Below are 7,572 nucleotides of genomic sequence, written 5' to 3' on the forward strand. Positions count from 1 at the left end.
ATTTTTAGTTGTCTCCAAATTTTTGGAATGCTACAAGGTCCATTTGGTGGTGGTCATAAACTTTCTTCATTCGATGTTGAGCTTTTTGAAGACCTTATCGAAGTTCCTAAAGAACCTATCCCTATGCAAGATTGACTCTTCAATAGCTTGCATGCTTGCTTTTCTTGAAACATGCAAGAGGATGGTTGGTGGAGACTTACCATAGACAATTTCAAATGGTGTTGTAAGCATCCCTGCCCGGATATCCCCAACCACCAGGACTATCCGAACGGGAGCGCCTATGGGAAGAGAAAAGTAATAAACACCGAAACAAGAACCACCCTCGCATGCATACTTAAAAATGAGAGCAACAGAAGCGAAGCTAAACACATGCATGCACTACGGGTACCCCGCTATCACAGCGGTCACATGGTAATTAAATGAATACAGACTCCTGTGCCGACATACACAAGACTCGAGGAATAACCTGGCATAGTAAGAATAACAGAGTAAATTCTACTCAACCATCAGAGTTGACTAGGACTGACGGGACTACCTGTACACCATACCGACTCTGCCGCTAAGAGATGACTCCCTTGCCATGGCTCACGCTGCCACTACCTGGAATAATGGAAAAATAAGGTGAGTCGAGAGACTCAGCAAGCATAAGAAATGAAACGCTGCAGGCTACACAAAACCAGAAATCTCAACCCAGAATAAACCCCCAGGTACACACAAGCCATGAGACGCTACAACACAATAGCATAGCATAATAAAAGCATATACCGGTCCTTGGGGCCCACACAAGACACCTGGCACCCAAGTCCCATACCAACCTGTCGCTGCCCTGGACGGTAACAAATACCTCTAGCCAATCTGTGCACGCTGTCCCGGGTCGGTACTCCCATCACCCGTCCATGTCGGTACTCCCGACACCTGTCCCTGTCGGTACTCCCGACAGCCGAGCCATAGGCTCCCTCGGAACGGTACTTCCGTCCGAGAACTAAATACTACCAGTATCTATGCAATGCACATAAAATGCAATGGCGTAATGAGCATCAACGTGATACAAGGCGCCCATATATCCAGGCATCAGGCCATGCTCCGCCCACATAGTAAACCACACGCCATGCATATGTCGCGCTGGATACAACATAACCAAGCTAGAATGTCCGTGTCCAAGCATACTCAATAAATGAATATCCCAATATGCATCTCGTACCCATGTGCATATCAAGTCATGAACAGTAATACAAGGTATCTAATCATGCAGTAAATCACATACCGACAGAGCTAATCAGCAGTGTCCGGCATCGGTCAACGGCTAGTGACTAGGGGTGTCCGCCCGACGGTCCACTTTAGGGCCGTACCGTAGTCTACCCCAACGTCATTAAACGGTTGACCCCTGCCCCTCTGCTCAATAGCTCTAACCAAATCATAACTAAATCCGAGAAAAAACCTGCACGACTAGGAACCTAGTTCCCCAACTGGGTTCAGCATCATTCCGAAAGGAATGGGGGCGGTACAAATCCCCGTAGGCTCACAACGAATAAAATTATAAAAGCCTCGGATTTAATTTAAATTAAAACAAATGAATAATAGTTCAACCAATAAGGCAAGGTGCCGAATTAAAGTAAGGGAGGTGATAAAATACAGGAAATCACGGGGTCTTTCACGGGAATTAAAGATTAGGAAGAGAGGGTTAAGAGCTTATCTTTACACGGCCGTTTCATCCATTTCTTGCATTCCCGCTGCGAAGTAAAACGTTTAAAAACGTTTGATAGCAATTAATAAAACCCGAGGCTCACATTAATTAAATCTAACCGTAAAATATAATTAATTTAGCCATCTAAATCCCACATAGGCACCTCGTAAATAAAATCCCAATAAATCTCATATTTCTTTTAAATTAAATCATGCCCAAAACATCCCTAAATCGTATAATTAATACGCAAAACCAAACCGAATTAAGGGAAGACGAGGGGTTCACCAAATGGAAATAGATCACAAGGGTAGAGGAGAACTTGTCTCGCTTAAGCTGATTACAGCGTTTCCATGCTTAAACATCACCAAATTAATACACGCTGTAAATTAGATTAAACTCCCAAAATTAATAAAATTAGACCCAAAATTAAATTTCAACCGTGAGAATGTATAACACATAATTATTTACTTACCTGATTAATTAAATCAAGATTAAACATAGTTTAATCTCCAATTTTTCTCTAAAAAATGACCCTCGCGCGCTGCTTCTTCTTCATTTTACTTCCTCTGGTTCTGCCTCAAATTTGGCCGAAATCGGCCTTAAAATCGCAGCAAAAATGCTGCTTTAACGCGAGGCAAATGGGTGACCCACAGCGCGCCACGTGGCGCGCCCAGCAGCCGTCATGGCTGCCAACGCCTTACCCAAAACGACGTCGTTTTGGGCAAGGGTTTTGGCTGAAAATCAGCCAAAATTCCTCCACAGTGCGCGCGCACCTGCGGGCCTCGAACCCGCGCCTCCCCGCTAGCATTCCTTGCGCGTGACCACCGCACCACACGCTGCTTTTAACATATATATGCCTCCTATTAATTTTAAACCCATCCCAGCTCAATTTCACAGATCTCCTTTGAACCCCCACAATTTCCTTTATTCACACACACACCCCCACATATCTTTTATTCTATATTTCACTTTTACCCCAAAAATCACTAAATTAATTTATTATTTTCCTAAATAATCCCCAATAATTAATTATTTTCTTTAAACCTTAAACACTCAATAATCACCAAAATATAAATTAAATCATTTCATTTTTTTATTTAAACCCACAAATATTCAATAATCTCCACAAACATAATAATTATTAATTAATATTTCTCTTAAACCCAAAAATATTTAACAATTATCAATTGTTCCCAACCAATACAATAATTAATAATTATCAACCATGAATTCCTTATTTTCCTCAAAACCACATAAATACATACTTCCTCTTAAATTCTCAAATATTTAATAATGTCCTCAAACACCAATTTGACTAATTATTATTTATTTTCAAATTTCGAGATATTACAGGTGTAGTTTGGGTAGATCAATGGATGCTAGTCTTGTAATAGCATTCGACCCAAGAGATCGGCCCAATTTCATTTAGTCTAGTCTTTGAACTAGTAAAACAATATAGATACATTTTAATAGTTTAATTAACCATCTCAGTTTGTCCATTCGTTTAAGGATGATAAGAAGAGTAGAAGGTTGAAATAAGTGTTGTGTAACTTAAATAGCTCTTTTCATAATTCATTACCAAAAGCCTTACAAGACAATGGATTGAGGAGTCCCATAAAGTTTGAAAATGTTTTCAAAGAGAATTTGGGCAATAATAAGAGTAGTGTAGGGATGAAAGATTGGAATTAATATAATAGTGAGATGATAGCCTTTTAACAAGCTTTGACACTTGTAGACTTCTCATGAACCTTTAAATGATGGAGATGCAATCATGAGCCTAAAATTCATTGAGTTTCAATTACACAAACCATGAAAATATGAGACCTCTTACCAACTCTTCACCTATTTCAAGTCTTTTGACTAGGGGCGCCCAGGTTAAAAAAAATAACCTTTATTATTGAGCCAGCTTATTTATATTAATTAAATTTTGATAATTAATAAAAAAAGAATTTTTAATATATAAATTATAATATTTTTGATAATTAACAAAAAGAATATTTTTCTTAAATATATTAATTATAGTATTAAATTATTTTTTATTAATTTATAAAATATTTTTTTTCATAGCATATGTATTACCAAAAATATTATTTTCTGTTAAAAATATTTTCATAGCATATGCATTATTAAAAATATTATTTTCTATTAAAACTATTTTTTTAAAATATATTTTTAAGATTAATTTATTAAATATTTTTTTATATCATATATATTATCAAAAAATTATTTTCTATTAAAAATATTTTAGATTAATTTATATAATATTTTTATAGCATATGTAACTCAAAAAAGAGTTTAACAACTAGTTCCACCTCCCATGGTTTGATCCCACAATCTTAAGCCCAAAGTCTTCTCTCGCCAACTAATTTACAAATCCCCTTAGTTATTTGAATGCACATTTTAAATTTAAGTTATACTAAACTTTTTCTACTATAAGGATAAGATTTTTTACCATTAGAAAAATGGCTAAAATGTTTATAAATACCCCCCAAACTCATTTTTTGAATATCTAAGTGCTTCCATTGCATATCCAAAACACTTGAAAGCTCTCAAACGCTCTCAAACAAAGCATCCAAACAATGCGAGGCTCTCGAAACATTATTACACATCCACTAAAGAGCCACAAGGTAAGAAGATAAAAGTTCTTCAAGTTTTCTACGATAAATCCAAACTTTTCCATTTGAGATTACAAATTTATTTATTTAAATATTATTACCTTATATAATTTGTTCTCAATTGCTTATTTGTGTCCAAATATGAAAAATTATTTGTAACATTTAAATTATCATTATGGATTGTATAAGTTTCCTAAAACCATTAAAATTTAGGTGAATCTAGTTTTCAGGATAAGATAAGAAGAAAATCTTGGTGTAGTTGTTGTCTAGAATCGATTGTAATCTAGGTGTGTATCTAGTTTCTAAGGTGAGGTAGTGTGGAAACCTTGATGATTTTGATTTAGTAGAACCCCAATAGTGGTTTGACCTTGGGAGAATGGATTAGATGTGTGCAGAAACACCAAATCACTATAAATTATGTTGTGCTTCATATTATTTATTTTTGTTATATTTTGTGGCTTGCATTAATTATCAATCTTAAATATAATTTATTATGTTTATCAAATATATATTCTTAAATAATTATTAATCAATAAAATTTATTAAAAAAAAATTTAAACACTCAATTCATCCTTCTTGAGTGGCCATACCTTAAAAGACTAACATTTATGTGCTATTTTATGGGAAGATTTTCCTACATTGATCACTCATTAACGGTAGCCTCTCTTCGAGTATTCTCGTGCATAGCCCAATGCCCTTACGACATATATATTAAAGTAACTTCAATTGAACACGTTGAGCATCAACACATGCCGTGAGATTCATGCTATACAACCAATGAATAGGGGTACAAAGGGTGAGTTTGCAAGCTAAACAACCCTAAAATCAATGAGCTTCCGAGCCTTAAAGTCACATTAAACATAATGGAAGCACGTTAGGTAAAATATTTCACATTAATAACCAACTTTAACTCAAAACCCAAACCAAGATTCTTCTTGCATTAGCCAGAAAAAAACCCAAATTAATGGTCAAACTCCAAAACTTTTCAAACTTCTTCCTCCTTATCTCACTCCTTGGCTAACAAGAAAATGAGTAAGAGAAAACCTTTTTTTTTCCTCTTATATGGCAACATAATGACCATTTTAACCTTTCTTTTCATCTTCAAAACCAAATATCAAAGGATAAAAATGTCTTTTAGTGTTGAAGAGATTTTTCTCCGGCCTTTTCCAGACTTCAAGAGAAAGGAAAATTCTATTCGCAGCCAGCTTTTTACTTTTCGTAGCCATAATTAAAATAAATTTAACAAATACTCTTCACACCTACTATTATTACTTGTTGCAGCCACCTATATTCCAAAATTACCCTCATTTATCTCATACATCGTGTCGTTCCCCTCTCTACAGCCACTCGCTACCGTCCCCTTCTCTATATCCGCGTCTCTCTGCTCTGCGCTTGCTAATAACACTGGTAATTTTTACATGTTTGAACTTGGAGACTAGAAGGGGAGAGGTTCGATAGGCAAAGGTGGTGGCCGCCTGGGTTCCGGATTGGTCACCGCCATTGAACCGGAGGCAGCATGGCCTTCGAACTGGGTTTGGAGGCGACCTGCGCCTCCGAAACCTAGATTTCGGAGGCTTGGGCCGCTTCCGAAACCTAGGTTTCGAAAACGGCCCGCGCCACCGAACTCTAGGTTTCGGAAGTGCTGGCTGCCTCCGAACCTTAGAGTTCGGAGGCAGCCCATGCCTCCAAACCCTGGAGTTCGGAGACGGCCTATGCCTCCGAACTCTAGGGTTCGGAGGGTTGGGCCACTTCCGAAACCTGGGTTTCGGAAATGGCCCGTGCCTTCGAACTCTAGAGTTCAGAGGTAGCCAACTCCTCCGAACTCTGAAGTTTAGAGGCGTGGGCTACCTCCGAACTCTGGAGTTCGGAGGTGCTGGGAGCCTCCAAAATCTGGAGTTTGGAGGCTCTCAATTTTTATTTTATATATTATATAATATAATATATTATATATTTTAATTTCTATTTTATATATTATATAATAAAATATATTACAGATTTCAATTTGCATGGACCCTCCACTATTTTAATTTGCAGTTAAGTTAATATAATGCTATAATATGTATATAATACATATATATTATGATAATAATAATACTAATAATATTATTATTATTAAAATTACTACCTCCAAACTCTAGAGTTCGGAGGCGTTGGGAGCCTCCGAATTCTAGAGTTCGGGGGCTCCTAAAATATATAATATATCATATTATATATAATATATATTATATTATATATTTTTTTACACTTAATTTGTATTTAAGTATTGTAGTAGAATAATTTAATTTTTAATACAAACAAATATATATTTTTTACTTAATTTTTTTAATCTAATAACGGATTTTCCAAATTCCAGGGTTCGGAAAATCCGTAGTTCCCCGAACTCCAGGGTTCGGGGAACATATCTTTTATTTTTTTTATGTTTTATATAATTGCATTAACATATTTTTTATATAACATATTTTATATTAACATTATATTAACATATTTTTTTATACTTAATTTTGTATTTAAGTATTGGATTCGAATAATTTATTTTTTTAAAAAAACAAATATATAATTTTTTGCTTAATTTTTTTTTATCTAACTGGGTTCAGGAAAATCCATAATTCCCCGAACTCATGGGTACGGGGAACACATCTTTTATTTTTTTTATATTTTATATTTTATGAAATTATATTAACATATTTTTTTAATATAATATATTTTATATTAACATATTTTTGTATACTTAATTTTTTATATAAGTATTGGACTTGAATAATTTAATTTTTTTTAAAAATAAATACATATTTCTTTCTAAATTTTATTTAATATCATGTTGCCGAACTCTAAAGTTTGGGAAACACTATGTCTCCCGAACTCTGGAATCCCAGCTTCCCCGAACTCCAGCATTCAGGGAAGGCTAGCGTTCCCGAATGCTAGGTAGCCATTCACAAACATTCATCTCTTTAATATCTTCAAATCTCAACAATTTCGATTCACAAATACAAGCTTCACAATACACAAAAAATAGATGAAAATAAATAATCGCACACTATATATATATATACAAAGACACACATACATATATATACGCACACACAGACACACAAACATATATTTATATATACTTACACATACATATAGAGATATATATATATATATAGGAAGGAAGCTCGGCGGCCATGGCTGCCGAGCTTCATCAATCACGCCCAGAATCCCGTATATATATATATATATATAAACACACACATACATATATATATGCACGCACACACATACACACAAATATAT

At 35.0% G+C, this 7,572-nt stretch overlaps 1 long non-coding RNA gene across 1 annotated transcript; it reads right to left on the bottom strand.

Moving 5' to 3' along the window:
• Positions 1-666: 666 nt before the first annotated feature.
• On the bottom strand, positions 667-2,270 carry LOC127810628 (uncharacterized). The gene is made up of 3 exons (XR_008025506.1): positions 2,157-2,270; positions 1,970-2,063; positions 667-1,730 (listed from the first exon to the last, which is right to left on the bottom strand). It is a non-coding gene; the product is annotated as an uncharacterized LOC127810628 (long non-coding RNA).
• Positions 2,271-7,572: the final 5,302 nt, after the last annotated feature.

The sequence above is a fragment of the Diospyros lotus genome, chromosome 9 (genome assembly GCF_014633365.1).
Source record: "Diospyros lotus cultivar Yz01 chromosome 9, ASM1463336v1, whole genome shotgun sequence".
NCBI classification, from domain to species: domain Eukaryota; kingdom Viridiplantae; phylum Streptophyta; class Magnoliopsida; order Ericales; family Ebenaceae; genus Diospyros; species Diospyros lotus.